The following is a 9,795-nucleotide window of genomic DNA, read 5'->3' on the forward strand; positions in this document are numbered from 1 at the left end:
AGGCGATTTGTGGAAGGATTTTCTAGTCTTGCATCACCTTTGACTCAGCTGACAAGAAAAGATGTCAAATTTCATTGGGATGAGGAGTGTGAGAAGAGTTTTCAAGAGTTAAAGAAAAGATTGGTTTCTGCACCGGTGCTAACTGTTCCTTCAAGCGGTGGTGGTTTTATCATTTATAGTGATGCATCTAAGAAAGGTTTGGGATGTGTGTTGATGCAACATGGTAAGGTGGTGGCTTATGCTTCTAGGCAACTGAAAAATTATGAACGAAATTATCCTACTCATGATCTGGAGTTGGCAGCTGTGGTTTTTGCTTTAAAGATCTGGAGGCATTACCTCTATGGGGAAACTTGTGAGATTTTCACTGATCATAAAAGCTTGAAGTATTTATTTACCCAAAAAGAGTTAAATTTGAGGCAAAGGAGATGGTTAGAACTTGTGAAGGATTATGATTGTCGTATTCATTATCATCCAGGGAAGGCTAATGTGGTAGCTGATGCTCTTAGTAGAAAATCATTTGGGGGTATAGCAAATTTAATTTGTACTCAGAAACATATATTGGATGATTTGAGGAAATATGAAGTCATGGTGGTATTACCTGGCTATAGTGGTTTTCTGGCAAACATAAAGGTTCAACCAATGTTAATTGAAAGAATTAAAATGGCTCAGAAGGAGGATCCGTTATTATTGGAAATTGTAAATGAAGTAAAGAAAGGAAATAAGTTGGAATTTGGATTGTCTGACGATGATATTTTAAGGTTTGGGAAACGAATTTGTGTGCCTAATGATAATAATTTGAAAAAGGAAATTTTGAGTGAAGCTCATGAATCTGCATATAGCGTTCATCCAGGGGGTACTAAAATGTATCGTGATTTGAGAAATAACTTTTGGTGGAGAAACATGAAGAATGATATTGCTGATTATGTCTCTAAATGTTTGGTGTGCCAACAAGTAAAGATTGAACATCAAAGACCTGGGGGACCTCTACAGCCTTTGTCTATTCCTGAATGGAAATGGGACCATATTACTATGGATTTTGTGAGTGGTTTGCCTCGTTCAAAAAGGGGATTTGATTCTATATGGGTGGTGGTTGATCGTTTGACTAAATCAGCACATTTCTTGGCAGTGAAAATCACCTATAATATGTTTCAGTTGGCTGACTTATTTATTCGAGAGGTTGTGAGATTGCATGGAGTTCCTCAATCTATTGTGTCGGATAGAGATGCATGTTTCACCTCTAAATTTTGGGTAAGTTTGCACCAAAATCTTGGGACAAAACTTAGTTTTAGCACTGCTTTCCATCCTCAAACTGATGGTCAATCTGAAAGGACTATCCAAACCCTTGAAGATATGTTGAGAGCATGTATGCTAGACTTGGGTGGTTCTTGGGAAGACCATTTACCACTAATAGAGTTTGCTTATAATAACAGTTTCCACTCTAGTATTGGTATGGCTCCTTATGAAGCTTTGTATGGTCGGAAGTGTAGATCACCTATTTGTTGGGAAGAAGTTGGAGAAAGGAAGTTGCTAGGACCAGAGCTCGTTCAGATTACATCTGACAAAATTAAGTTGATTAGAGAAAGGCTTCGCACAGCTCAAAGTAGACAAAAGAGTTATGCTGATCATCGTAGACGAGAGTTGGAATTTGAGGTTGGAGATTTTGTTTTTCTGAAGGTGTCACCTTGGAAAGGAGTTTTTCGGTTTGGAAAGAGAGGGAAGCTAAGCCCTAGGTTTATAGGGCCATTCGAAATTTTGGAGAGGATTGGTGCAGTTGCATACCGTGTGGCCTTACCACCAAGTCTCTCAAGGCTTCACAATGTATTTCATGTTTCGGCATTAAGGAAATATTTGGCGGACCCATCCCATGTTTTAGACTATCAGCCAATCGAAATCTCTGAAGATTTGTCATATGAAGAGCAAGCCTTAGAAGTCATTGATAGAAAAGAGCAATTTCTAAGGAATAGAGTTATTCCATTGGTAAAGGTGCGTTGGAGAAATCACTCGTTAGAAGAGGCCACGTGGGAGCAAGAGGCTGAAATAAAGGAGAAGTATCCTCAACTTTTTGAAGCTTTAGGTATGTACTAATTTCGAGGACGAAATTTTTTTTTAGGGGGGAGAATTGTAATATTCACCTTTTAATTATTATTATCATTAGTATAATTATTATTATTATTATTATTATTATTATTATTATTATTATTTAAATAGGATAAAATTTAAATTTTAGGGGATAAGGTGAGTTTAATTTTTAAAAATATTTTATTAGGTAAAATCTAGATAATAGTTAAATCTTTCCATTAAGAGATGAGATATTTTATTGGTGATAAATGTGGATTTATTTCAAAACTTATTTTTCTTTAAAGAAAAATAAAATCATTATTAATAAAGGGAGAGAGAGGATTTTCTTATTTTCAAAACAAAGAGCAAAGTTTGGAGTAATGATTTTAGGAAGAGAAGAATTGTGAGTAGGAGACTAAAGCAAGGAAATAGTGTTGTTTTATTTCATTAAGGTATGTCTTAATATTTTATTATTTTGATATATAGGTGTTTTATGATTTAAAGATTAGGGTTTCTTTTAGGATTCGACTCAATTTTGCATTGTAAATTGTTTGTTTCATGATAGTTTTATATTAGTTTGTAAATTTACTAAAAACAAAAGGAAATTATGTACCTTTAATTCTATTTTTATTTTATATATTAATTTCGTTTTATGAAAAGAAAGAAAAAATAATAATAATACAATTTTTTAGTAATTTGTCGATATCTTAATTTTGTAAAAGATTTATTTATTTTTATATATATTTTTTTCATCGTTTTCAATTTAAATATTTTTTTTACATAAATCAATATGTCTAGTTATGTTCTGAAAATTTTCATAATTTTATCTATTTAATATAATTTATTAAAATTGTTAAAGTATTGAGTGTTAAACCTAAAATTTATTTGACAGAATTTGTGACCAGTAAAAAAATATAATTTTCAGTTTCTTTTTGAATTGATTGTGACTCGAATAATTTTTTTATAAGTAAATTAGCATATATAGTTTAATTCTGGAAGTTTTCAAAATTTTGTAAATTTTATGTTATCTACTAAAATTATTATAAGAGTATATGTTCAATCTGGAATGTTTTTGGCAGTGTTAATGGTTTGTGATAAAAATTTCGTTTTGCATGACTTTTAAAATATTTTTGGGTTCATATTTATTTGATAAAAACGTCAATATGTTAAGTTTATATTTGCAAAATTTCGTGAATTTTCGAGTTATACAGAATTTTATAAAATTGCTGGAAGCATGAACTGTCAAACTTGAAAACTGTTGCTGTGATTAGGAGCTGTGGACGGAAGTAATTTTTTTTAGAAGTTTATATTTATTTTTTTTTGGCTGAATAATTTTTGGGTAAACCATCTATATGTCTTCTTTGTCCCTGCAAAGTTTTGTAATGTTTTAATTTGTGTAAAAATTTATAAAATTCATAGAACAAAGGTTATACAGTATAAATATGTGTTAGTTAAGTCTAGGATTATTCACCTTAGACACTATTAGAATTTGTAAAATTAGTTTTGGAATTGAGGATTTTCAGCGGGATTTAAGGATATTACTAAGAGTATTATTACAATTTGAATTCATTGGTTTTGGCTAGGATCCGAATAGGTTGTACGTGATAGCTTGGATCGTATAAGGGTTTGTGTAGGCTTTTGCTGGTAGTCGAGGTAAGTAGAAACTATTCTTTTTGTATGCATATATGTATGGAAATGATACTCAAAACAAACCCAAAGAATTTCTACAAATGCTTTGTTTATATAATATATATATATATATATGTTTCTTTGATTTATATATATATATAATTGTTTTGCTCACATACCTGGGTTGTAAGTTATATAAATGATATTTCATTCTGTTTGTATCAAATGACTTTTGCAAGTTATAAAATATTTTCGTATACTTTTTGTTCCACTTAAATTTTAATTATTCAGACATTGATTCAATAAAATTATTTATGGTACATTTATGATTTGAAATTTTGTTTATATATATACGGTTTTGACTCATTGTCCGTAGTCTCTGAATATCTGCTCTGAACTCTGAAACTATAAGTTTGGTCCAGTTGGATTATTTGTTCTGTTGTGCACATTTTTGAAATTCTGGCCGAGTCACCGGGATTACAGGTGACATTTGATTCTGAAATTCTGGCCGGGTCACCGGGAGTACAGGTGACACTACGTGACAAGAGTTTAAAATAAATTTTAACTTAAGTTTGATAGTTTGAAAGGTTCTGAAATAATTTATTTATTTATTTATTTGTGATTTTATATGTGTAAGCACTTGGTTTTTTGTTTGACCTTCTTTTATTTGATTTTCTTTATTAATGTTTAAATTAAATGTTTAAGTATGCATATATAACATTTAGCTTCTGCTTACTGAGTTGACGGCTTACCCCTCGTCATTAACATTTTTGCAGATTAAAGATGTCATAAAGTGTGAGTTTCTGTTTAGCTTTGGGGAATAAAGAATAAAAGAAGTTAGCTGGGAAGATTGGCTAAGAGAAAAAAAAATAATAAATTAGTTTAGTAACTATTTGATTGTATGTTTTGTTTGAAAGATTTTTGTTTTTCATGCTTTTTGTGGTTGAAAAACTTTGTATTCAAGATTTGACTTTATTTAAGGGATTTATGAAGTCTTTTGAAATCATATGTTTTATTATAGTTTTGGGGTGTTACAGTCAATATCAGAATTCTTACACTTAACATATAAAATAAACGATACAACAAATGTATCATTTATTATGACTAGGATCATTTCATCAACTTGTATCATTCTTAGAGTCACTTTATCCACGATAAAGTTTCTATGAAATTTGTGATAGGTCAAATACCTTACATTTCGTTAATTTGGGAATAACGTCAAAATGGTGGATTTTCTCAAGTACATTACTATGCCTCGCTCTTTAACAAGTTGTAATGTATCCATTCAATCCCAAAAGTTTTTGAATTCTTATCCCAAATAAGATCATTAATAATGGGGCTAATAGTCATACATAGATATGTTTAGACTATGTACTATCTCTTTTTCAATTAAGAGAGTACGACTGATTTTATATATATAGTCTCAATATGCGTCATTAGATCATCAAATGATCACATCATTTACTTAATATGATGGTCCCTAGTCAACAAACTTGCATGAATTAGAAATATGTGTTTTTGAAATATCGATATGTGTTTTCGAGAGCCAGAATAAAGTATTACATGTCTTTACGCATTGTAAGACCCATGGAACACATTCCACATATTGATCCAAGCATCACACAGTTACCACACATCAGAAAAGGGTTTCACGTGTCCAAACATGCTAAAAAGAGTTGCTGATGCGTTGACATGTGCCAAAATATAGTCCTATGCACCTTCACGTGCTAAGTCGATATCGCATGCACCTCCACTCGTCGAAATAGTGCATGCATATGCATTCACATGCCAGGAGTGAGCCATACGCGTTGCCATAAGCCGGAAAAGGTTTCTCATACACCTCATGCTCTTACACACGTCAGAGGACTACTGTTGACCATTAACTTATGAGGTCAAACTTTAACCATTGATTGTTCAACTGATCTGAGTAGGAGTTTATCGATTTAGGGTCAACCTAATTGACCATGGGTTAACCTGTTGACCAAATAGGTCGAGCAATTAGGTTTTCCCAAACCGATTATGTGTAAAAAACCATAAATATTTCACCATCTAGTTTGTCATTTTCGGTCATCCTTCGACAACAATACCATAAGGCTTTTAAAGCTCTCTGGTCGGTCGTTCTTCTCAAACCAACAACAGCCTTGGTTGCCAAAATCTAGCAAAACAATTGCTTGAAAGTCACATTGCAAATCACAATTTTCGGCTCAATTTTCATCGATTCTGACGTTATTTCAATGCAATTTTTAATTTAAAACATGTAAAATAATTCCAAGCAACTACCTAACATGTTTTTTATCATCACTTTCATGCAATTTTGGTCAAATTTAATTTGTGCCCAAAATTCAAATTTAAATAGATTTTCAATCACAAATCAAAATTTTAGATTATATAATACATAATACAGAATTTAATTCACATAAAATATGGAATAAATAGAACATATCCTTTAATGTCAATGTTGGAAACATTTAAACATGTTAAATCAAATTTTATAAAAATTGTAAACATTAAAATTAATGTACCCAGCTTCGTGTTTGTAATGAAACCATCAGAATACGACATAAGGTGTTGACATGATTCATTTCCAAGACCTCATTTACTCAAGTACCACAATCCTTGGAAGACATGATCTCTCTGTGTCTTTTGTGTTTCATGGTTCTAGTGAGAAAAAAACTATTTTTTACGTAAAATGACATTAATATAATTAGGAAGGTAGTTTTGACATTTAAATAAATGTTCAACTGTCAATAACTCCCCCATATCAATTGCCTTTGACAGTTAAAGTAAACTGGATCGGATTGACCTGTCATGGCTGGACTCAGACCTAATACTACTGATAAAGGAATACTCAAAACATCATAAGCTAATGATTCCAAAATGCAAAAACATCCAAATCAAACTTTCTATCCATCTTAAACTCTTCTAAATATTGCTCAAAACTCTTATTTTTTGTGAAAGTAGCCTAAACTCCTCTCTTTCAAAGTATCAAATTCCTATAAAAGTATCACCAAATAAAATTAACAATATTTTACGTATATACTAATAAGCCTTTTTGGAGAAAAATAATGATTAACCAAAACAAAAACAATTTTTTAAGCCTACATCATAACTTCACTTATGGCATCGCCCTGGATTGTTAATTAACTAATTAAATATTAATATTAGTTTTAGCAGAAGATAATGGACTAGTTGATAGAGAAATCCTAGGCTCTGATGCATACTCATTATGCAAAGAAAATAGTTTTGTCTAAATTTTGTGACGAGAATGAAGTATCACAACTCTAACTAAGATCACTTTAAATTCAAGCCAATACTTCACAAACATTTCAAACATCACAGCTCCTTATGTTTCATGTAATCATTTACTCCATCCATATGTTGTTTCAAAGTAAGGTATACAACAAAAATTGAGCAGAAATAAAAGTTGTCAGTTTAATACTTACTACTAGAAAATAAGCACATAATATCATATAAAAAAAAAAAAAACAATTTGCTTATTTCTCAATTCAATCTTACTCATTTGGTAATGGACAATTGTTGTAATTATTATCACTCAAAGAAAGATAATAAAAGGCAAGACAATAATAAAGAGCACTCTCAAGCATAAGAAAGGTAGAATTCCATCTAATTGGAATAGCCTATCTCAAACTTTTCTTCCTAGTCAATGACAACAAATTAACACACTAAAAAAACTTATGCTTTGTAACCCTCTAATGTATTTTATATTTTTCCTTCACTTTGTGAACACTTGTATCAACATCTTTCAAACCATCATGGACCACTAAATTAATAATATGAGCACAACATCTAAGATGGAAAATTCACCATTTCCTTCAAGTATTGTTCTCATCATTCCTTGACCAACTCAATAAAAGTATCATTTGTAAAGACATTGTCCAAAGTGATAGAAAACAATTTGTTTTCGATCTTTCATTCAACTAATAGTTCAAATATATTTTCCCCATTAAGTTTGAATATATAGACATAACTATATAAATTAAATGATTGATTAGTGATGATTATAACATCCGTTTGAAGGAATGTCTATAAGATTGTCACTTTATGTATAACAATTTATCAAATTCGAATTTTGATTAATTAATAGAAAATGAAGTGACATGACTAAAATGTTGTGACTCACGTGAATGGATGCTTACAATTCTATAAATAAGTCCTTTATATGGCCATATAGTTTTCAAGCATTAAATATAATGTTCAATTATTGTAGAAGCAAAGCACCAATTCTTGGCAGACTAAATATTCCGGATTTCTTTTATTGGTTCACATTGTAGGCAAACAAATAGTGTTTCATTATATCACCATTATTATTATCCAATTTTTCCCTTATTTATCTTAATAATTGAATATGATTATGAAAGGCAGTGGATTTTATTTGATCTAACTTATGACATTGTATGTTGGTAGAGATTAAAGTTTTATATCTAATAAAAATAATATAAGTGAGTGATATATAAATGTGGTAGATCAGACTTTAACATAAGTCAATTAGTTTTATGTAATATGAGTTTTGATCTTCATACTTATATATCCAATATATTCTGATATGATATCAATGTTCGAGACTGAAGTCTAATATCTAATAAAAATAATATAAGTAAGTAATATGTAAATATAATAAATTATATATTAACACAAACTACTTAGTTTTGTATATTATAGATTTTTATTTTTATACTTATAAATCAACTATATTTTAACATATATTAACTTTCGAACAAGTTTGAGTTGGATATTACGGTTTTAATCCAACCTTGCCCTGGCTTAAATCCACCACGGAATATGGATAACGTCCGTCAGAGAAATGGTTGGTTGGCAGCAGAGATGAAAACTTAAGGTGAGACAAGGTTCTGAGTTTGGGTTATTCAAAGCCCTCCATTTTCTTTTTTCCGAAAGATAAATAATTACGGATGACAATTTCAAAGCCCTTCGCTAGATTTCTTCTTAAAGATAAAACCAGTAAAAGATTCCTCTGTAATAAACTTGTAAGTCATGATAACAACAACAGAAATTTGAGATTTTCTAACCGACCGTGAATCATGGCGATTGGAAATCATTCATCAGTCAAGCAGGTTGTGGGGCAGACTATAATTAAGTATTTTTTTCTCCAAGGAGCTAACAAAGAAGCCAATAAAAGAGATGCACATGTTAACTTGGAGTGGGAGGGCCACGTTACAGGATTATCTCATTTTCAACAAAGACAAGGCTCATGATGCATGTGCGTTAAGAATAATTGAGGGGACGCCGTCTCTATTTCCCTCACTTTCAGGTAACTCTCATGGTGGTGGGCAAACAGTACCTTGATTTCCAACAGCAGCTTGATCCATTCATCTAAACCTCCATAATTCAACCATTCTATTGATCCTGATCTCAACAATCCCATTAAAAAAATATGCAGAAATTTGGCCACCCAATAACTATTTGACAGTGGAATCCGTCTTTAAATCACGATTCAAACGTTTCATTAAAAAAAAAAATGGATTAAAAAACATTCCATTAGAATAATACGTGAAAACTACACTACCCATTGACTTGGTGACACGAAAATCCTATCCTCACATGGGAATAGGCAAAGCAATCAATCATTTATATCAGCACCAATAATTATACAATGACAACAAACGCACCGCGTGGCCTGTTGGATTGTTTAAATTTCAAGTGAAACGTGTTGCAGTCTGAACGGCTGTACTTATAAATTATAAGCTCCTTTTATTTGATAGGAAGAATAAACGCGGTTGATGTGGGTTGTATACTGTAAGCTTTCATTGCTGCGACTTACCAAATCCCCTTTTTCCCTACAGCACTGTACTTAGTGGCCGATGTAGAAATTTTGTTGAGAGTGGGCCCTGGACTCTAGATTAAATTTTTACATGTTATTTGTTTGCTGATTTGAAAAAATAAATTAAAATGTTATATTGAAAATTTTAAATACCTAAATATCAACAATTTATAATAGTATAACTAAAGTATTATTGAGTGAAACTTGGATAATTTTAAAAGTATGACGCCTTGCACCTTAAACATAGGTTTTAAGAAGCAATGGTAGAAATTTGGAGGGAATAAGTGAATTAAGTATTATGGGTAGAAATG

Source organism: Mangifera indica, chromosome 1 (assembly GCF_011075055.1).
Source record: "Mangifera indica cultivar Alphonso chromosome 1, CATAS_Mindica_2.1, whole genome shotgun sequence".
NCBI lineage: Eukaryota > Viridiplantae > Streptophyta > Magnoliopsida > Sapindales > Anacardiaceae > Mangifera > Mangifera indica.